Genomic DNA, 22,862 nt, shown 5'->3' with positions numbered 1-22,862 from the left:
GGACCCAGCTCTCCCCTTGTACTTTTCCCTTTTGCATGAGCGCACGCTCCTGGCTTGCTCAGTGACATCACTTCCAGAAAGTGATGTCATCATGCAGGTTATGGGCCATCCTGGAAGCGCTCCCGTGCTCCCCAGGGGGCCGAATCACAGCGGCCTGATTCGGCCACAATTCAGCCCAAATCCAGGCTGATTCAGCCCCATTTGGGCCCGAATTGGCTAAATCAGCCCATTGCAGAGCACAGGAGCACTCCCACGCCCTGCTGCAGCCCAATTCAGGAGGCGCGTTCCCCTCCACCAGCCAGGTAAGCAAGGGTGGTGTGTGGGGGAGGGGGATCCCCTGCCCCTGGCAGCAGACTGGCATCCCTACCAGCATGCCAGAGATGGCAGAGGGCTGTGAGAGAATCTGTCCCCTCCGGAGCAATCTCTGCTGGCTCTGTCTTTCAAAGGTACACTTCCTAACTAACATTGTGTCTTCTTACACTTGATGGACACATGCCCTGATGTCTCGTGTACAGAGAATCTCCTTCACCCTCATTCTCCATCTCTCTCTTGACCCTGCTCCTTTCAACCTGAGAAGCAACAGTGTGCCTGTCCCCCTTGGCCAATTTCCCTTTGTCTTATGGAGGGCCTGGCCCATCACAATGCCAGCCCTTTTGGAGGCTCCACCTCTCTGGAAGTCTCATGGGATCTGAGCAATTCCTGTGGGAAGCTGCTCTGCCTCCTCTTCCTGCCCCCCCCATCCCAGCAGTGACTCCTTTCCTTGTTTCCGCATCCCTGGCTCAAGACTGCATCCCAGAATATGACCAGGCAGTGGGCTGCTAAGGAGCCACTCCCTGTCAATCACTGGAGCAGCGGTCTTTGCCTTAAAGAGGCCGCATGTGTTGCCACTTTGGTGTGTGGACCCTGAGGATGGGTCACTGACAAAGAAATTGTGCTTAAAACTGAAAAATACTCAGACTAAGCCATAGAGAACTCCTGTTGAAAAGGTCAGACTGAGAAAGGAGTCTTTTGTTCCATTTGCAGTGTCTGGATTTGAACACACACAATCGATTGGATCTAAACTGGTGATCTCCACCAATTCCTCTTTCCTGCTGCAGGCTCCCTTGTGTCATTTTTCAGAATCCCGTGTCACGAAGGACCAGCATTTTGTGGAGATTGATGGGCTGCAGAGGGAGAGTGAAAGCAGGAAAACTCCATTCCACCACTGGAAAACTTACGGTAAAATCCTAAGCAGAGATACTCCAGTCTAAGCTCATTGAAATCAATGGGCTTAGACTGGAGTAACCCTGCTTAGGATTTCACTGTAAGTCTGGATCCAACCCAACAACTATAACAAAAGGGATTCAAAATGTCAAAATGAAAAGCCATTCCCAAAGCCAAGATGGGGCGGGTGGAGAGAACCCAGAATAGTCTTGCATTTTTCCTGGAAGAGGCTAAAAAGGAAAGCCAGTTTGGTGTAGTGGTTAAGAGCGCGGGACTCTAATCTGGAGAGCTGGGTTTGATTCCCCAGTCCTCCACTTGAAGCCAGCTGGGTGACCTGGGGTCAGTCATAGCTCTCTGGAGCTCTCGCAGCCCCACTCGCCTCAAAGGGTGATTGCTGTTGTGGGGATAATAATGGCATACTTTGTAAACTGCTCTGAGTGGGCATTAAGTTGTCCTGAAGGACAGTATATACATTGAATGTTATTATCATCATCATTATTATTATTATTATAAAGCTACACTAATCAGCACCTCACTCTTGTAAGTCCAGATCCATGACAAACCCTCCAATATTGGTAGTGATCAAAGAAATATGAATAACCGGCAACATTTGCAGATTTAAGGCACACAAACAAGAAAAAGAATTACATCTTAATACAAAATCATATTAAATGAATGGGGTTAAATTTAATTGATCATTTAGCCAGATAGAACGTGTTGTATTGAAGTATAAAACCAGAATGCCTCTTGCTGAACTAATAATGTACAGCTAGCAAGGCTATTATAAAGGATGTGATACAGTTTATCAATGAAAAAAGAAAGAAAAAACAGCTACCCTGTATTCTTTTTCCAAAAAGTGAACTACCAAAGGAGTCTCCATGTTTTCCTTGGTCAGAGATGACAACAGTCAGAGATCCTAACTTTTAAGTGTCAGACATGTTAGAACAGAAATAACCCAAGTCAAACTGCAATTTGAAAAAAATACCCTAATCTGAATAATTTACTACCTGTACAACCTCATTGATCTGAAGCATTTGAATCCAGTTGGCCTAACCATGGCTCTTGAGGAGTCGAAAAAGTTTTGGTCATGGTTTTTGTTGCAATGAGGTCAAGGCTTCACAGCAATAAAAGGAGTGATTGTCCTGGGAGATCTGACTAAAGTCCTGACGGTCACGTACAGTAGGCCCAAGGGTGTATTGGCAACACTGAGACAACTGTCAATTCTCCCATATAAGGAGATAGTTGTGTTGTAACGTTCTATTGGTTCCTTGTTCCCGCTCTTTTTTATGTAAAAGGTATAGAAGTTTATGAGGTGATTTGTTCTGTGCTTCTGTGGTAGGAGACTCCCAGAACCCGTGCATGTTAAAAATAAAGCTTTCTGGTTATAAGGAACAAAATGTTCCTTATACAGTCCACCGGGACTGTACAAAGTCCACCAGGAATAGCCCGGCTTGCCTCAAAGAACACTTTCCAAAATGTAAATCAACATGCTTCAACGAATACTTATTAATCTAGTTTTTCTGTATTCCACCCTGATTGTTTACTGCTTAGAAGACCTCTAGGTAGACCCATTTTATTAGAATCCAATTCTATCTGTACTTGAGCCATTAACTAAATTTTTGCTTCTTCAGTGGGTGGCCAAGCTGAAACTTGGATCCACCAGTATGCTACTGTTGCCGGCATGACACAGTTGGAGTTAATTGGTATCTGATGCTCTGCCAGCAGAGAAATGACATTTTTAAAAGACCAGCTGCAAGGAACTGAGAACATAGCAACAGCGCTGTAGACTATAGCAACACCACCAACACCAACCAGTCATGAAGCAGCATGTAATGATGTCATACATGAAAGGAACCAATCAACAAAGGGCAACACTACAAGCCTCCATGATGGTATCTATCTGCCCACAGGAGGGAGGGGGACAAAGACAACACAATGCCCCCAGCTTCCTGGAGATCTATGGTTTATGCAGTAGGCAGCAAACGTCTGCATCTCTGTAGATGGGAGTTTGGGAGAGCTGATTTTAATAAATTGGAGAAATCTTAGGTAAGATTCTGTAGCTAGATTCCATATCAAAGGAGTCCCAGATGGCTGAGAGTTCCCAAAAAGGGAGTTGCTAAAGACAAAATCACAAATACCAGTTTGGTGTAGTGATTACGAGACTCATCAGGAGAACCGGGTTTGATTCCCTCTGCTAGAAGCCAGGTGGGTGACCTTGGGTCAGTCACAGCTCTCTCAGCCCCACCCACCTCACAGCATGATTGTCATGAGGATAATAATAACAACACACTTTGTAAACCACTCGGAGTGGGTGTTAAGTTGTCCTGAACGGCAGAATATAAATAAAATATTATTGTTATTATTACTGCTGAATTCAAAGAAAAATAGGAAATGTTTCCAAAAGCTTATGGGGCTGCATAAAAACCTAAGTAGAAAATAGAAAAGGATATGTGAAAGAAACAGAAAAGGGGATGGGTTGCTCAGGAGCAGGAAAGCTGAAGCTGAAAATGTGCTAAAGCTGTTCAGGAATGATAAGAAATACAAAAAAAGTGCTTTTTCAACGGAAGAGGGGGAAAACAGCCTGCTACTATTTTGTGGCACGGCACGGAGGGCAATCTAAACTCCCCTCTGTCTGGAGATCAGGGGGCGGGGCCACCAACCATGTGACCATTTTCTCCAAGGGCAACCCGCTGAGTTCCACCACCTCTTTTCCCAGAAAAAAAAACATTGGTATTTAGATATCTAGTATGAAAGCTGAAACCCATAGCAAGATGGTCAGAAAGCTCTCTCTTGTAGGAAGTGTAGAATAATCATGTCGTAGAATAATAAAAAATTAATTTTAAAAAAGATATACTGTGCACGAGGTTTGTGCAAATCGGTGTTTATAATCCAGCAGCTTAATAAATTGCTCAGTCTTCTGAAACCAACCCAATAAGTTGACGTGCAGTGTGCCTCCTCCCTCCTTCCTTGTGTGGGCGGAACACACATTCATTCCAGATACAGATCACAGCAATGAGCTTACATGAGGGCCTCATGTGAAGGACAACATTCAGCAGTGAAGACGGAAACAGAAGAGACCTCAGGGAATGGAGATAGCCTATGCCTGGTAAGAACAGTGAGTGTAGCCATCAAATCAGAATTTCTGCTCTGCAGGGAACTGTTTATAAAATGGATGATTGGAAGAATGCAGAATGTGTATTCTCGATAGACATCGTTATCTCAAGGAGCCATGTTAACAAAACTAACAGATATAATACCCATCTAGAAGAAAGCTTGTGAAATGTTATAAAATAGGATTCCAGTGGCATTGTAAAGGCTAACAAAATTTATTCCAGTGTAAGCTTTTGAGACTCAGAGCTCACTTCATCCAACACATTGGGGTAAAATATTAATGACACATCTGCTGCAACTTCCTTGTTTATCAATACAACAGTTGGGGAGCCAGATTTTTCCAGCATCAAACTACTATTTCTGACTGTTTTCGTACCAGAAAAACTTGTTAACAATCCTTATTTCATTGTTCCTTGTTATCTCTCTAAGCTATACTTTGCGAGCCCTCCATGTTTCTCTATGTTTACATTTTTAAAATTAAAGAAAGGTTTTTAAAAAATGTATTTGTTTTAAAATTTTCTAACCAGCCCCAAGAAGGTCCAAGGTGGCATACGAAAAAGTAAAAAAGTATACTTCAAAATAAATACAAAATCGTCTGAACTGACAAAGGACAACCTTTGTATACAAGACAATCACATGGTCTGAGTACATTTTTACATAGCTTCTAGAAGGTTATGTGAGTTAGTGCCTTTCTGAACCCTGTGATCCCCATAGGATACTTCCCATGAAGCAGATTCCATGACTCCAAATAGCAACTTTTTGCACTTGATCTGATAAAAAAGACACAATCTGTTCAAACATATCCCTTTATCCCCAATTCTATTTCTGAATGCTTCAATGACACAATACCGTCAACCATATCAAAGGCGGCTGAAAAGTCCAAGAGATTTAATGTGCCAGAGAAGTCTGGCCCAAAAGGCAGAATGAAAAAGATCAAGGGCAGGTGAGTCCTTCAGGAAACCCTGGAGTCACTTGCTCAGTCCCATTCCTTAAGGAACACAGATTAGGATTGGTCTGTAATTGGCTGCAAGCCAATGAAGACTTCTTTAACAATGGATGATGATGATGATGACAACAGCATTCAATTTATATACTGCCTTTCAAGACAACTTAACACCCACTCAGAGTGGTTTACAAAGTGTGTTATTATCATCCTCATGGCAATCACCCTGTGAGCTGGGTGGGGCTGAGAGAGCTCCTAGAAGCTGTGACTGACCCAAGGTCACCCAGCTGGCTTCAAGTGGAGGAGTGAGGAATCAAACCCAGTTCTCCAGATTAGAGTCCTGCTGCTCTTAACTGGAAAACCACATCTGTCCAAATCCCCATTGGAAAGTTTCTATTGGAAGCATGAATAGACTTCAGAATTAGATCCTTTGCCTTTCCCTTAGAAACATTAACCAACCAAGAGAGGCAGGGACAGGTCTATCAACAGTTGCTAGTTGTCAAGGGTAGCTTGTTTTCTTGAAAACATACTGGTGGAGAAGATTGCCCTCAAGTCATAGCTGACTTATGGCGACCCCTGGTGGGGATTCCATGGCAAGAGACTAACAGAGGTGGTTTGCCATTGCCTGCCTCTGTCACAATGGTCTTCACTGGAGGTCTCCCATCCAATTACTAATCAAGGCTGACCATGTTTAGCTTTTGAGATCTGATGAGATCAGGCTCTCACAGAAGGTTTCAGTATATAAATAGACATGAGATAGAGAGTGTGTGTTATATATTTAAACAAATACATTCTTTGAGCAATATTTTCAATACGGTAGTTAGTTCATACTCAAGTTTTGGAACAAAGAAGGGACCAAGTAAGACGACATCTCCTTCTCTTTCTCCTTCTTTTCTCAATTGTTGAACTCTTTCAGTGATGAGAGTAAAGGAGTCTGTGGGCTTACTCTCGAGATTATCTCAGCAACATATCTGTCCGTTTCCAGGAAGCTGATGCTTTGCCTGGAGCGCAGTCCTGAGGCGTCACACGAAGGATGCTGCGATGCATTAAATCCTAACGACTGCTGTCTCCAACAGGAAAGCCAGAAAGCAAAGTCCTGCTTTCTCTCTTGTGACGATCAGCAAAAGGTAGCAATCTAAAAACAGCATGAAGTGAATCAAAAAGCCTCTCCAGCATCTGAGAACAAGGAAATAAAGTTCATACCTTAGCTGAGCCCAGTTGTGAATAAGATTGATCTGGTTCCAAGCAGCACTGAGTCAGAGAATCACCACAAGACAATCTTTTATTTTTTAAAAAATTATTAATACAAAATACATAGAACCAGTATACAGAGAATATTTTAAATCTTATTTAAAAGTGTGGGTGCCTGTCGTGAAAGGCATAACATCAGTTATTTGCCCAAACATGCTCCCCAATTCCTTGAGTCTCAAAGAGAAAGGCAGACTATAAATGAAATAAATAAGTAAACAAACAAAACAAACAAGTTGGTTAGGGCAGCGTTCCCCAATGTTGTTGGTATGGTGCCCCACAAGTCCAAATTTCCTCAGACTGGGGAACCACTTGAAAAAACATTGTACACAAATAATTAAAATTGCAAAAGTCTGGGACCCACTTTCATAGGCTTTGTGACCCACTTTTGGGTCAGGACTTACAGGCTGGGAAACACTGGGTTAGGATAACTGCCTGATTCTGACTTCAGCTTATTTCAGGTGTAGATTTCTCCTTGTGTTCAGGTTGGCCACAGAAAGGGTTCCTCCATATTGTGAGCTGGGCTTGGGAAATGGGGTCAAAGATCAGGTTTTGGTCCATTGCTCTCTGGGTGGCTGGAAACACACAGGCCCTGTGCTCAAGGGGTTGGGGTTAGGATGTGTCTCTCTGTGTGTGGGACCAAGGACCACACAGACAGCTCCAGTGTGTGTCATGCTATCATGTTTACAGTTGTTGTGGGAGAATCAATCAAATCATCGAGCCAGTAGGTAAAAGTAAAAGTAGTCCCCTGTGCAAGCACCGAGTCATTACTGACTGATGGGGGGACTTCGCATCACGATATTTTCTTGGCAGACTTTTTGTTACGGGATGGTTTGCCATTGCCTTCCCCAGTCATCTACACTTTACCCCCAGGAAACTGGGTACTTATTTTACTGACCTCAAAAAGATGGAAGGCTGAGTCAATCTTGAATAGGCTAGTTGAACTCAGCTTCCGCCAGGATTGAACTTAGGTCGTGAGCAGAGCTTGGGCTACAGTACTGCCGCTTACCATTCTGCCAAGGGGCACAAGCCCCTTGTTTTATACCAAGGAGCTTTTGCCCACAGGATAAACAAGGCTTAGGGGCCTCTGCCTTAGACTCAAAGCCAACAACCTCCAATAGGATGTGGTACCTCCACAATCCTTGGCATTTTTACCATATCATTGACAGCACACTTAATGTGCAGTTTATGCTCCATATTTCCTTTATTCTCACAACATCGTCTAGGGGTAGGCTGAGGGAACACAGAGATCTATACTGCAACACACAAGTTATTTCATATGTGGGATGCCTTTTGAGAAACTAAATTGTAGACTGCAGCTATCCAGAGAGGACTTTGCTTTTAATTGTAGGCATTAGGCATCACAGACACACCTTCAGACTGATGTATTCTCCCCAAGAAACCTCTGAGCGGGCTGGTCGGATTGCTTTTCCTCTCCCTCCCTCTCTCCAGATGCTTCCTTCTCGAAGTAAAGCAGAGTCGTGTCCCTGTCTCGAAATGAGAAGGAATTGAGAATGTCAGTTTGCCAACAAGGAACAAAATTGCCATGACTGATGGCTCATTGCCACTGCAGCGTGGGGGCGAGGAAACTTCCTTCCCGGCTGACAAGAGGGACTGTGGCTTAATTGGCTGCTTGGAACGCCAGGGGAAGCCTGCCAGAAAATGTGCATTGCAGGCGATCTGTGCGTGATACACTGGACGCAGCTGCGGAACGGTTCAAATGGGACAATACATGCTAGCCTAGCCTGGGGAGAGTCCCTTTCCAAAATGCAGCATTGCAATTTGTTTAAAAATCCATCCTCCTACTCTGCCATTAATTCACCGGACACATTCTCCTTGCGTTCCTCTCCTTGACCTCCCTCCCACTCCAGTAACTCAGCACTTTTCTTTCCTGCAGGCCACTAAAGAAAATCCTGGTGCATTATTGTAATTTATGGGGCTCTTACAGCTTTTCAAAGAAAGGAAACAAACTGCTTGCTCTGACTTGCAATAAGTGTGCCCATTCCTATAGCACTGTTACACTTAAGTGCTATATGGGTAGACTTGCCAACTCCAGCTTGGGAAATTCAAGATGATTTGGAAATGGTGGCTGGGGAGGATGGGGTTTGGGGAGGGGAGGGAGGTGAACATAGATGTGATGCTCTCTGAAGTTGCCATTTTGTCCAGGCGCAAGAGTCCAGTAGCACCTATAAGACTAAAATCAAAGAAAAGGAGAAACCATATAAGATAATTTATATCAACCAATGTACAGTCTGAGAATCTTTCTCAACGATTAAATTGCAGCACTAGAAATTACATTGTATTCCATTCTAGTTTTGTGGTGTGCACACGATCTTCATTACCGCAACACCCCTTCGGCGCGGTTTCCCAACCGTCGAGCTACCCCCGAGGGGGTGAGCTCTTGGCAGGAAGATGGCAACGGGTTTGCCGGCCTTGGTGTTTTCCCGTTTTGCAGCACCTTGCTTCTTCACCAGCCTTTACTGTGTGTAGTATCCTCGTTTCCTTTCAAATTCAATGCGTCCTCTTTTGCAAAGGAAACGAGGTTGATATAAATTATCTTATATGGTCTTCTTGGAGTGGTTTCTCCTTTTCTTTGATGTTAATCGACTGAAGACCATTCCCTCTTGATACAGCGCATCTATAAGACTAACAAAATTAGTGGTAGGGCATGAGCTTTCGTGAGCCATAGCTCACTTCTTCAGATACTTCTTCAGACAAATTTTGTTAGTCTTATAGGTGCTACTGGACTCTTGCTCTTTTCCAATGCTACAAACAGACTAAAATGGCTACCCATCTAGATTTTGTCCGAGGGAACTGATCTCTACAGTCTGGAGATCAGTTATAATTCTGGGAAAACTCCAGGCTGCACATGGCTACTCTATGCACGGGAGACCACTGAAGCCCCATATTATCAAATCTGCACTTTCTGCAAAAGGAAGAGCATAACATTGAATCAGTCACCATCACCGCCGCCATGACCCAGTCTATGTTCTCTCTGAAGATTATCCAGACATACTTAGAACTGAGGGAATCGAAATTGTTCAAGATTTTCTATTCCTTGGCTCAATTATCAACCCAAAGGGAGACTGCAATGAAGAAATCAAAAGAAGATTGAGACTTGGAAGACTAGCTGTGAGGGAACTAGAAAAGATCCTTAAAGATAAAGATGTCTCTCTGGGAACAAAGATCAAGATAATCCAAACTATGGTATTCTTGATGACTATGTATGGATGTGAAAGTTGGATGGTGAAGAAAGCTGACAGGAAGAAAATAGATTCGTTTGAAATGTGGTGCTGGAGGAGAGTTTTGAGGATACCATGGACAGCCAAAAAGACAAATAAGTGGGTACTGGATCAAATCAAGCCTGAATTCTCCCTAGATGCTAAAATGACAAAACTGAGGCTATCGTACAAGATTCTCTGGAAAAGTCAATAATACTAGGAAAAGTGAAAGGAAGTAGGAAAAGAGGAAGACCTAAAACGAGATGGCTTGACTCAGTCAAAGAAGCCATGTCCTGCAGTTTGCATGATCTGAGCAAGTCTTTTAATGATAGGATGTTTGGGAGGTCTTTCATTCATAGGGTCGCCTTAGGTCGAAGGCGACTTGATGGCATTTAGAACTGACTTGGTGACTTGAACTCCACAGGGTTGTCAAACTCCAGGTGGGGCCTGGAATTCTCCCAGAATTTCAACTAATCACCGGATCACGGATATCAACTCCCCTACAGAAGACAGGTGCTTGAGAGGATGCTCTGTGGCATTATACCATTGCAGAAGACCCTTGCGTCCCTGAACCCTGTCCTTCCCAAGCTCCACCTTCAAATCTCCAGGAATTTCCCAAGCCAGAGTTGGCAATCTGAATTTGAAATCAGTCCCTCTCTGCCTGTTTGGCAAAAAGTCCAGAATGGAAACCAGGATGTATACCTTTGCTAGCAACCAACAGCAGACAATCTGATAACAAACCTGCCTCTATCCTTACAGGAAAGCTTGGCAGGCAACCAGCGAAAAAGCACGGTATGAACCAGGGAACCAGTGCCATTCTAAATGGAGTTATACCCATCGAAGTCCACTGAAGTCATTGGGCTTAGAAGGGAGTAACTTTGCTTAGGATGGCAGTACAAGGCAAGTTTATGGTTGTCCAGACAGGATATTTAAAAAAACGGATAACCTCACATGTCTAAGGAAATCAACAAATGTAATACTAAGTGATACCAACCAACTCACTTAGTAATGCAGGGACAGAGGATCATACAATTCAGATAACACAGTAGTCTTCTACCCAACTGTGGACCATGGGACTCCAAAGTGCAAAGCCCCTCCCCTGATAAGGTCACAACTTTGGCTCTGCCTTTTCCTGTCATGTGACCATAGTGTTACCTGACTTCCTGTCACATGCTTGCAGCTCAGTGTATCCCATTCTGCCACCTGGTGGTTAAATCTACGTCCCAGCCCTGGAGGGTTTTGAAGGCCACTGGTGAAAAAGTTCATTAATTTTACTTCCTTTATGCCCTTTGTATGATTTTTAAAATGTAAACACAGAGAAATATGCAAGGTACCGCCCAGAGAGATAACAAGGAAGAAAGGATTTGGTTTTCTGGTACAAAAAACCACAGTCAGCAACGCGGAAAAAATCTGGCTCCCAATTGTTGTATTCATAAACAAGGAAATCATAGAAGACGTGTATTTTACTCCAAAGTGTTGGATGAAGTGAACTTTGACTCATAAAACCTTACTCTGGTGTAATTTTGTTAAACCTTTATGGTACCCCCGCAGAATCCTGTTTTATAACATTTTACATGTATAAATATGTATTTTAACTGCGTAATTTTTGAAGTTTTATGGCCTTTTATGGCTTTTAACCTATAATAATTGTTTTAAGTTTTTTAATGTGTCTGTTGGTTGTAATCCGCCCTGAGCCTGCTGGTGTGGGGAGAGCGGAATATAAATTGAATATAAATTAATTAATTAAATAAATAAAACTTTCTTCTAGATAGGTGTTCTTATCAGTCAGTTTTGTTTACATGGTTCTTTGTTCTAAAACCAGTTGTTCTTATCCCTATATTTCCTTATTAATAAATAGATGTTATTTTGAACACATACCTCGTCTGTATGAATGTGAGTGAGTACCCAGTCTAATCATGACCTACAAGTAAAAGGGAGTTTTAAAAATACCAAATGAAAAGACTTTGGTGTTGGTTTATAAATTGGTTTATATGTAACTGATTGACTTAGTCTGTATTTAAACAATTGGTTGGGGAGTGATGCACACTGACAATAGGTCTGTGAGGGGAAACTAGGACTAACTTGGGCTGTGTGAGAATGTTTGAATACATGGAATGTCATTCAGCAAACTGGCTCAAGTTGCTCATGAACAGCTGAACTGCCTGACAAAAAATTGGCTACTTGCTCATAACCGGCAGGCAAAACATATGCTGCTTCTAAACTAGTGGGTGTCTGAGCATCCCTAATTTTTTGTAACAAAACAAAATATTCAATTATCAGTATAATGTTTTAATAATTCAATGAACAGCAATGAGTGTTTCTCTAGGAATGCTGCCAATGCTTAATAAATGCAGAGTTTTGTATAAAATGACATGTACACAAAGAGGATCATTCTCAATATCAAACTGTTTTTTCTAGATCAACGTAGGAGGCATTTCCATTTCCAGTCTTTGAAATACTGATTCCCCACCCACCCTGAAATGTGCAGCAGATTTAAGCAATACTGATGGGTATTATTTCCAGCCTTGAAAGCAGTGACAGATATAATCCTCAATGCATCAATGATCACTAAGTGGTAACTGTCAGTCAGAAACACCACTTGCTACATTATTCAGACTGCAAGTAAAAAAATATTTTCCTCTTTTGCATTTAGTTGGCTACTTTGCCAGAACTCTAAAATGGGGGCATGCATACCTGAAAATTCTTTGCATAATTTTGCATTTAGAACAAGGAATATCAGTTTAGATCTGTAGTTTGGGCCCTATAGAACATATTCTTCTAAAAAGTTGCTTTCTAGGGATGAAAAGAGCAATGAAGCTATATTCTTTGACTTCGCAGCACTTTGTTAGACACTGGGCTGGATCCAGCACAAGGACTTTGCAAGGTCCACACAAGGATCCCTGATTTTCTTGCCTCTTCTCACCATCCAGCAGCCATTTCCAACCCTATGAAAAGTTTATTCCTAGGGTTATGGGTACGGGTGCCAGGCAATGATGAGTACCCAGCAGGAAAAAGGGGACAGAGACATGGGGGGGGCACCATCAACATGACAGCATGATATCACTTCTGGGGGAAACCCGGAAGTGATGCCATGCCACGCTAGGAATGGACAGTAACTCTATGGTAAAACGGTAGAGTATCCAGTGATTCCTAGAGTAGCATGATATCTCTTGCAGGTTTTCTCTAAAAGGGTCATCATGACATGCCCAATAACAATTTTAAAACAGATTTTTCTCCTGTTGGCAAAGGAGCACTAGTAGGAGGTGGGATTGCTGCTGGGCTGGAAACCTTGATAATGAGACCTGTGCAGAATAATAGCCATGTGGGTTGGGAGAGCAAGAGAACAAAATCAGTCCCTTCTGCATCTTTAATCAGTGGAATGTTGCTTATGTCAGAGGCATGGGGAGAAGTCTGACCCATTTCTCCTCCTCCTCACTATAGCCTTTCAACCCACATAGAGTTATTATTCCATTCTGGTCCCCCAACCACTGGAATAAACTTTCCCAGGGTTGGAAATGGCTTTTGGGTGGAGGGAGAGCTGAGAAGACGCATGGCTATTGTGATGATTTTAAGTGTGTGTGTGTCTTTAAATGCTTGGTGTGGTACAGATGAAGAGTGGAGGTGAAAGAAAGGGATGAGTGAGTAAGATGACTGGTTGATGACTGAGAGAGTGGGCAAAGTGAACTGCTGTTTTTCATTACTGAGCAGAGAGAGAACATTCAATCTGGGCAAAGTAGGCAGGTTGTGTGCAGCCTGAGGGTGTCTATGCATTTCTGAGAGAAATATTGAGTCTGGGCAAAGCAGGCAACCTGTGTGGAAGCCTGAGGGGATTTGCATTCTGGTTCAGTTAGGCAACCTGTGTGGAAGCCTGAACTGTGTGTGTCGGTGAGAGAATATTAATTCTGTCTAAAGCAGGCAAACTGTGTGTGCACCTGAGAGAGAAAGTCTATGTATACTTGAGTGATTGATCTATCTGAAGCAGGTAAATTGTGTGTGTGCTTGAAAGAGAAAGTTATATATATGTGTGACTGAGCCTATGAAAAGAAACTTTGAGAACTGAGAACTCTCTCTTAAACCATCAAGCTTAAGTAATAGTGTGGAATCAATATGCTTCTTGTGAAAATAAACATTTGTGGTTTTTTATCCTAGAGTATATGTTATTCCTATATCCCATTCCTTTCCTCAGGTCCACATAGTCCCACGAAGGAGCCTGAAGCTTGGGCACATTATTAAAGGGGAAATTTAAATTAACTATTTTGGAATATAATTCCTGGTGGCAGCAATCTACCCAGAGGGTGTAAGAAGGTTAAAGAAAAAATCTAACTGAAAAAGAAAGGGGGTCGTAACAGCTATCAGTTCTTTCTGCTGATGGATTACACGATGCAGCTTACTGGGTTTGTATTAGGTTATTCCCTGACAATAAAGGCAATACGTTGACTCTTTGGTATACCATAGATTCCAGGTGAGATTTCTCCCCAGATTCCCCTATCACAGGCATTGCCCCCGTGTGTGTGCGTGATGTGCTGTCAGGTTGCCTCAGACCTATGGCAACCCTATGAACGAAAGACCTCCCAAATGTCTGATCATTAACAGACTTGCTCAGATCGTGCAAACTGGAGGACATGGCTTCTTTGATTGAGTTCAGCCATCTTGTTTTAGGTCTTCCTCTTTTCCTAGCATTATTGACTTTTCCAGAGAATCTTGTCTTCTCATGATGTGACCAAAGTAAGATAGCCTCAGTTTTGTCATTTTAGCTTCTAGGTAGAACTCAAACTTGATATGATCTAGTACCCACTTATTTGTCTTTTTGGCCATCCATGGTATCCTCAAAACTCTCTTTCAGCACAAGATTTCAAACGAATCTGTTTTCTTCCTGGCAGCTTTCTTCACTATCTAACTTTCACATCCATACATAATAATGGGAATACCATAGTTTGGATTATCTTGATCTTGGTCCCCAGAGAGACATCTCTATTCCTCACAGTTGCCCTTCCAAGTCTCAGTCTTCTCAATTGCCCCCGTATCTCCAGGAATTTTCCTCTCTGATGTTGGCAACCCTACCCCCAATGCCAATGAAACACACAAGCAACCGCCTGTCATATTTTCATTTCTATGAAAGAAGTTTTCTTCCTTTCTCAATTCCATCTTTAGAATGTCAAGAAAATGACAACACTGTATTTTGTTAACAAGTAATTATTTGTAGTAAATCAGAAATGTTGAAAACTTTTCTCAGTTCCTTATCTTTTCTCCCCAGTTAAGAGTGAGACAAGTGTCTTGGAGTAAGGAAGGCCTTTCCCAATTGCCTCCGCACAGGTGATGCCACACCAATTTTCCAACAATGCCCAGCAGATGGCATCAGTTCACCATGTCTCAAACACATGGCAGAGTAATTATAACTCCCTCCAGTGTTTTATGCCCAAGTCAATATTTATTTATTTAGAAGATTTATGTTCTGCCTTTCCATTAAATTAATGTCCAAGATGGATTACATAAACATAAGAACTTAAAAAAAACCCAAATCTAACACTAATCCAGTATCAACCTAAAAGAAAAATCACTGCAGAGGAAATTCAATGCATTCATCAATTACATCCCACCAAAGGCTTCAGTGAATTTTCTTCTGATGTTTTAAAGATGTTAAAGGCATTAAGTGAACTTATGTTGCAAATAAAGCCATTGTGGTGCAGTACTGAAGTTCAGTGTGTTATCTCCTCTTTGAAGTTAAACTCACTTCCGTAGCCAACGGCCTTGAGGACAGATGCAGCTAGTCGGAATTGTATCTTCCCTGAGAACAGGGATGGTTTCATTTCCAACTTGCTATTGTTGCCTAAACTCTGATACTTTTTGTCTCTGGTGTTCATGCCACAATCTCAACAGGCTACTAACCTAGGGTGGGACTTTAACCATGCTTTCCCTCAACACGTCACTTCTGCCAATTCCACTGTCTGAGCACCTTGAACCTGATAGAGCTCTAATAAAAGTTACTTCAACCAAACCACCTGTGTGATTGCTGTGGAGAACCTGGGGATTTACTTGCCAAGGACTTACAGGAATAAGGATCTAAATAAATAAATGAGGTGTCTCTGAGCTGTGGTGCCACAACAGAGAAGGCCTTGTAATCACATGTCTAATCTCTAAAGATGAGCAGGGCCTCCGCTGGTGGATGACCTTAACATATGGGCATACTTCTATTGGAGAAGGCCGTCTTTCTGTTAACTGGGTCCAAGTCTGCTTAGATGGAAATGCACCCTAAAGGATTCCAGACTGTCAGTCATGTGACGACATGGCAGCAAAAGCCAGAAAGGAGTTTTAAAAACGAATAGCAGCATGACGACAGGAGGAAATGCTACTGGAGTGCAAGAGTTACATTCCAAGCCCCGCAGCAGAATCCCAGGGCAAGATTTACAGCAGGTTTTCTTACCATCGCAATCAATTCTCACACACACAGACCCCTTCCTTCAGCAGCCTGAAACGCCCTACCAAAGTTTCTGTTCAAAAGGAGACAGGGATCCCTAAGAATGGAAATTGGGAGGACATTTGGTGCTGCCTCTAGCAGGAGGAGACAGGGAAATCATTCTCCATAGGTGGAAGTCCTTGCATCCAGGGAAACGTGAGTCTGGATCCGTGCCACCTTTTTCAGATTGGAACCTTGAACTAGCTGGCTACGGTGCAGTGCCCCCCCCCTTCCTATAAGTGACAGAACTCACTGATTTGTTGTATTTAGCTCTGCACTAAAACCACTCCAACACAGAGCTGAACAAATAAAGAGATAATATAGCAGATGCTTGCTGGGTGGCGTGAAGCCACTGGCCACCCACTCTTCCCTCCTCCCCCTCCATTTGGGAGATAGGACTGGGGCAGGGGGAAAGCAGGTAGAGTGAGCCGTTGCTGATTATACAGTGCATGTGGATGGCAGTGCACTGCAGGCTAGTGGGCACTGCCCCAGATCTAACACTTACTTTGGCTGGTTCTGCCCTTGTGAGGGCTGCCTTCAGCTTCCCTGGTGCCCTATGTCTGCTTAATGGACAGGCTGGATCTAGGTGTGAGGGGTTTAGAACTAGAGGAGAGAAGGGTGGGGACTTGCTGTGGGGGTTGACCAGCGGCCCCGCTGCCATGACCTAGAAGTGGTGTCAGTGTGCTGGGTGGGGGGAGGGTGATGTTTTGTCCAGTATTCACCCCAAATCGTAGACTTTTGGTTTAACCATAGAGTTTGGGGTGAATGCTAGAGCATTACCTGGCATAACGATGCCACTTCCAGCTCTTGCCGGAACCAACAACATCATGCCAGGGACACCAATCACACACACACAAACACACCCCATTTTACCTGGGCATTTCCTCCTGCCACCCAGCTGAGCAGTTGTTTGCAATGAGAGCTGGGGGGCAAGAGATCCCCTGTCCCAATGGGAAGCAGGAAACCCTACTTAGGACTGAACTGTCCATTGATGAAATGAAACTATTGGAAGAGGTCCTAGAAGTGGGGAAATGGAGAAAACGTGGGTATGTATACTGGGGTTTTTTTACATTAAAAGAGGGTTTTTAAATATGTTTTGAATACAACTTTGTTTTGAATACAGTTTAAGGCATTTAAGAAAACCGCTCTGGATTAAGCGTCTATTACCTATCCATGCCACCAGTCAACTGTCTGCTCGAGCATCACAGACACCACCGCAGCTAATGAGAGGGAAATCTGATGGATTACTTAGACTTAAGCAGCTACAAATATGCTGCACATTTCCAATGAACCACAGGGGAGAGGAAAAGAAATCATATGCTCAGTCCTCATGCTCCTTCCTTGTTCCTAGCCCAGCATTAATGTTCAGAGACTGCCTCTGTACACAGCCATGTCAAATTACAATTGGGGCATTATTTAAACGGAGGTGAGTGTTTTAGGTTTTGCCTCCTGCGTTCCCCTGCTCATTAGTGAAACAACTATAATTCCATGTTTCTTTTAGGTGCATTATTGTTGCATGGTAGGGCCTCCGGCTAATGGCCCATCGTAATCCCTTTGAACTTCATCATAACCTGCTGGTGAATTTGTGTGGCAGGTATTGCAATCGAAAAGGTGGGGGGGGGAAAGGATTCTGAAGTGCAGTGGAGCAGCTAAGCATATGATTAATGAAGCCAGGCAGCACAAGGAATGTGAAAAGGGGGAAAGAAACTGTTTAGCAGGGATTACAGGGCTACTGAATGGCTACTGGGTGAGATTATGTTGGGCTGGGCACTAGGCAGAAGATCATATGTGCAGCACACACAAAAATTAGTCTGTCTGCTGTCCTGTCCCATTTGTCTTGCAACAAGCTGTTCCTTGGCCCATCTCTTCACCCCCACTCCGATACACCCTTTGCCTGGGAGATAGATCAAGAGGGTTAGCCGGTAGGGTATGAGCTTTCGTGGGTCACAGCTCACTTCTTCAGGTATCTGTGACTCACGAAAGCTCATACCTACCACAAATTTTGTTAGTCTTATAGGTGCTGTTGGACTCTTGCTCTTTCCCTGGGAGAGTTTATTCTGTTTCTTCATTCAGATAAAAGAGAGAGGTATTTAGCTCCCTTTCTTTGTGTGTCTACCAATCAAAAGGGCACATTTGCAAGATAGGATTTCAAGTACTACCCCCCCCTCCCTGCAAAGCTCCCGAAAGTTCAATTCAATGTATAAGAAACCTCTGCTATATTCAATGAGAGGTGTTCCAGGTAAGAGTGCAGAAGGTTACCTTACAGTGTAATCCTATAGTGAGTTACTCCAATCTAAGCCCATTGAAGTTAATGGACTTAGACTGGAGTAACACTCCATAGGATTGCACTGTTAAATGCTTAAGCAACAGCTAGCACAGCCACTAAAAGACGGGCGATCAGATGAGACAGCCAGTGTGGTATAGTGGTTAGAGTGCTGGACTAGGATCTGGGAGATCCAGGTTTGAATCCCCACTGTGGCACAGAAATTTGTTACATGATCTTGTACTAGTCACACCCTCTCAGTCTAGCCTACCTCTCAGGTTGTTGTGAGGATAAAATGGAGGAGAGGAGGATAATGTGAGCCACTTTGGGTCCCCCTGGAAAGGTAGGATATAAATAAATTAAATAATATAAACCAATGTCAAAGCCTTCCAGAGAACTGATAATGTTTTTGTGAGGAGTGCCTTCTTTCAGCTACATAAACTGGCTCTTTATCTAGACTTTGCTGACCTGATCCATGCCACTATAACCCCTAGATTGGACTACTGAGTGCATTGTATGTGGGACTGCTGTAGCACTGTGGTTAAGGGGTTGGGTTGCGAATCAGCACTCTGCTGGTTCAAATCTCACTGCTGCCATGAGCTTAGCAGATGGCCTTGGATAAGCCACTCCTCTCAGCCCCAGCTCCCCAGCTGTATTGTGAGGATAATAACACTGATTTTATTCACTGCTGAGTGGGGCACTAATCTGTCTAGAAGAGTGGAATATAAGCGCAGTTGTTGCTGTAGTAGTAAAGACATCCCAGTAGCTCTGATTGGCACAAAATTATTTATTTATTAGATTTTTAAAAATCTGCCCTCCCCATAAATGGGCTCAGAGCAGATTACAACATGAATAAATTACAATAAAAACAGCATTGAAATCATAAAATACACTAGCAATATATTTGGGCAGCAATGTGGCAGTGACTCTCCTCTCTGGGTATCTGCTCCTTGCAACACAGAACTCAAGTGCTGCATCCGCTGCCCTGGCTATCCATTTGCTTCGTGGCTCAATTCATAGTGCCGGTTCTGACCTTCAAAGCCCTTCCCGAACGGCATTTCCCGTGACGCTGCCCTGTGCCAGCTACGTTCCTCAGACAGCCTCCTCGTGAAGGTGCCCTCCCTCGGGACCGTCTATCCCGTTACAACAAGATCACAGGCTTTCTTTGTAGAGGACCCAGTCCTTTGGAACTGGCTTTCCACAGAGGGTGCGAAGGGTGCATTTACTAGGTACAGTTAAGAAGGAATGTAAGACAGGCACATTTCAGAGACGATTTGGTAGACGGTGAATCGATTCAGTAGATACAGCTACATTCATTCTAATGGTACGGGGTTTTTCTGTAATATTGTGTGCTTTAGATTTCACATGCTTTTAATGCGAAATTCATGTATTTTGTGTTATGTGCCATCATGTCACCTCTGACCTATGGCTACCCTATGAATGAAAGACCTCTCATATACCCTGCAAACTGGAGGACGTGTATTTTAATCTGTTTTAATCTTAATCGCACTGTTTACAATTTCTGTTTTCGAGATCTGATAGCAGTATTGTTAGCAACCTTGCGTCCGGAAAAGTTTTTTTTTAAACAGAATAATTAAAATGGGGCATTAGGGATGCTTATTATAATAAAGAAAGCTTCCTTGGAGAAAAGAAGGCAAACAAGATGATTGGAGTTGGAGCGCCTTTCCTCATAGATTTACAAAATGAATAAGCATCGCTTTCTCTCCTTTGCCTTTGAAGCCACTTGGATGTCCTGTCTATGGCATGAGGTCCCTGATGGGCCGGTCCCCAGCTGCAAGACACTCTTTGAAGTCGCTGTCAATCAAGTAGCAGCTTATCACGCACAGCATCAATAGGCTGCAGCTGGGTGTTCATGTAAGCTGTGGGCAAGAATCTTTCACCTGCTAGCACCTTGGGATCAAAGCCCAGCCTGGAAGTCACCACTCCTGAACAGGCAGGAGTGAAAGAATTCCCCGCCCAGCCTCCAAGGGATCATCCCAAGGATTGTGTCCTGTTTTTCTCAAAGTGGCTCAGATGTCCTCGAGAGGGCTGCCCCCAGAGAGGCTTCCCACATTTCTAGCCAAGGATCCAGAATTGCTGAAGTCACTGAATGAATTGCTGAAGTCACTGGTGAAGTCACTGGTGGTGTCACTGGTGAAGTCACTGAATGGAGAGTTAGCAGGAGTCAGTCTCTTTTGCTGGGGAGCTGAATAAGATCTCCGGAGCTCTTTCTCGCCTTTTGTAAAGGCTGTGGTTTTTTAAGCAGCAAATTCTAGTCTACCAAGTTTTCAAATTTTTGCTGGAACAGCGTTGCTTTTCCAAGAAGCGAGTACGGGAAGTAGCTCGGGCTTTGGCTATGGCAGGCATTGCAAAATAGAAACTTTCAGAGATCCAGACTAAAAGCTCAGTGGTAGAACATCTGTTTTGTGTGCAGAAGGTCCCAGGTTCGATCCCTAGCGTCTCCAGTTAAAAGGGGCAGGTAGCAGGTGATGTGAAAGACCTGAGACCCTAGAGAGCCCGTGCCGGTAAGAGTGGGTAATACTAACCTCAAAAGACCAATGGTCTCACTCTGTACATATATGTATGTGCCATCAAGTGACAACTGACTTATCTCATGACCGCAGCAAGGGTCTTTTGAGGCAAGTGAGAAGCAGAGGCAGGTTGCCATCGCCTTCCTCAACAAAGTCTTCCTCAGCGGGGTCCCATCCAAGTACCAAACCTGCTTAGCTTTTGACATCTGATGAGATTGGGCTATACCATGCTGCCTTCCCTCCCATCACTCTGTGTAAGAAAGCTCAAATAAAGGGTTGCGGTTCCATCTCTAGTTAAATCAATCAGTTGGTAGGTGATACAAAACCGGAATGGACAACATGGAACTTGATAGTCCAAGGGACTGACTTTTAAGGCAGCTTCTAGTGTACTCAATGTTGTATAATTGAACCACAATAATCAATGGCACGTTTCTGGCAATTAATGTACTCACCAGTTAGTTATAGGTAACTTTGCTGTGTTACTCTACAACAGGAAGAGATGCTGGTTTTGTTCCTCATTTACTTATTTTTTTAAATACTTTATTTCATTTTTATATACTTAAAGCATCTTACATTGTTCTCCACCATTTTAGCCTTACAACAACCTTGTGAAGTAGGCTTGGCTGAGAGTGCATGACTGGCCTAAGGTCACCCAGCAAGCTTCCATGGCAGAGTGGGGACTTAAACCTGGGTCTTCCACATCCTAGTCAGAAAATCTAACCACGACCAGCTCTACGGTGCAATCCTAACCACATATACCTTGCAGGGAGACCCACTGGCTCTGCCCAAGCAGCCCAGGCAAACCCAACTTCATCAGTTCTTGGAAGCTAAGCAGGGTCGACCTTGGTTAGTAATTGGATGGGAGACCTCCCAAGGCCAGGGGTACAGAGGCAGGCAATGGCAAACCACCTCTGCTAGTCTCCTGCTTTGAAAACCCCAGCAGGGATCACCCTAAGTCAGCTATGACTTGATTGCACTTTCCTACACCAACAAATGGTGGAGCCAGTTTGGTTGTAGTGGTTAGGAGTGGCAGGACTCTAGCTCAGTGACCTTGGGTCAGTCCCAGGTCTCTCACAGGGTGTCCATTTGTGAGGATAATAATGACATTGACTTTGTAAACCGCTAGGAGTGTGGCACTAATCTGTCCAGAGCAGTGATATATATAAGCACAAGGTTGTTCTTATAAGGCCCACTGACTTATTCCCTAGTAAGTGTGCTTCCTAAGCTCTATGGCACGTACTTCTGAGCAAACATGCTTTGGAATGAACTGTTGTCTTGTAGACATCACAAAGGCCTGAATGGATTCAGTATTTTATTACGGTCAGAGACCAAAAGTAATAACATACAACCTACAATCAAGGTAAATCATATTCCTGAATGGATTTTACTGGGCACAAGAGTCTTCTGGCTGCCTCAAGGGGAGTGGAGAGAACAGCCCTGTGTGCATGCTCTGGGCTGCTCTCAACACTCCCAGCTACGGTTGCCAACCTCCAGGTGGTGACTGGAGATCTCTCAGAATTGCAACTGATCTCCAGATGACAAAGATCGATTCCGACTGCTTTAGAGGGCGAACTCCGCGGCATTATACCCCACCGAGTATACCGTAGGCTCCATTGCCCAGATCTCCAGGAATTCGCCCACTCAGAGTTGGCAACCTTCTTTCCAGCCTACCTGTGGCTCCGGCCAAACATCCGATCCGATCAGCGGCGAGCAGCCCCCAGTGCCGGGATGGACTAAGCCCTGCCGGAGCGGAACAGGACCCGGGGAGAGGGGACCGGCTCGGCGAGTCTGGGAGCGGCCGCCAGGAAGGGGCGAGCCGCGGGAGAAGGAAGTCTGCGCCGAGGCGCCTCCTCCAATCCCGGCCAGGCGGGAGCGGGAGTGGGAGCGC

General features: G+C 43.9%; 1 long non-coding RNA gene across 2 annotated transcripts; it reads right to left on the bottom strand.

The window, feature by feature from the left end:
- Positions 1-5,901: 5,901 nt before the first annotated feature.
- Positions 5,902-22,858, bottom strand: LOC129330065 (uncharacterized). Of its 2 annotated transcripts, none has more exons than XR_008597049.1 (3): positions 22,646-22,858; positions 7,879-7,996; positions 5,902-6,392 (listed from the first exon to the last, which is right to left on the bottom strand). It is a non-coding gene; the product is annotated as an uncharacterized LOC129330065 (long non-coding RNA). The 2 variants fall into 2 exon arrangements; XR_008597050.1 differs by having other exon boundaries at positions 7,879-7,992.
- Positions 22,859-22,862: the final 4 nt, after the last annotated feature.

The sequence above is a fragment of the Eublepharis macularius genome, chromosome 5 (genome assembly GCF_028583425.1).
Source record: "Eublepharis macularius isolate TG4126 chromosome 5, MPM_Emac_v1.0, whole genome shotgun sequence".
Taxonomy (NCBI): Eukaryota; Metazoa; Chordata; class Lepidosauria; order Squamata; family Eublepharidae; genus Eublepharis; species Eublepharis macularius.
The sequence above is the reverse complement of the archived record's forward strand: the minus strand, read 5'-3'. Positions and strand labels throughout refer to the sequence as shown.